We start from the raw sequence: 356 nt of genomic DNA, 5'->3' as shown, positions 1-356 counted from the left end.
GAGTAGGGCTAATGTTCCGGGATTTTGGGCTTTGGAATGTAAAGTATGCCGTATTCTGCTGTAATGCTTTGAAAAGTTGGTAAATTACTGCTGGGAGTTTTTGATCCATAGAAGTCAGAAATCTCCATAAAACTATACATATCAGGTATTGGCATGTTCGGGAGATATGAGGCTTTCCAAATCAGTTGAATTTTTGTCCATAAAATAAAATATGTTTCTGGTATAAATTCCCATATCATGAAAAATCTTGTTCCAGAAGTGGAAATACACAAAAACTGAGCCAGATGTGGAAAGCTCAGGTTCTCCTGAAAAAACGATATATATCTTTCCTACCTAAACTTGCATGCATGCATATA

This window comes from Xenopus tropicalis, chromosome 8 (assembly GCF_000004195.4).
Source record: "Xenopus tropicalis strain Nigerian chromosome 8, UCB_Xtro_10.0, whole genome shotgun sequence".
Taxonomy (NCBI): domain Eukaryota; kingdom Metazoa; phylum Chordata; class Amphibia; order Anura; family Pipidae; genus Xenopus; species Xenopus tropicalis.
The sequence above is the reverse complement of the archived record's forward strand: the minus strand, read 5'-3'. Positions refer to the sequence as shown.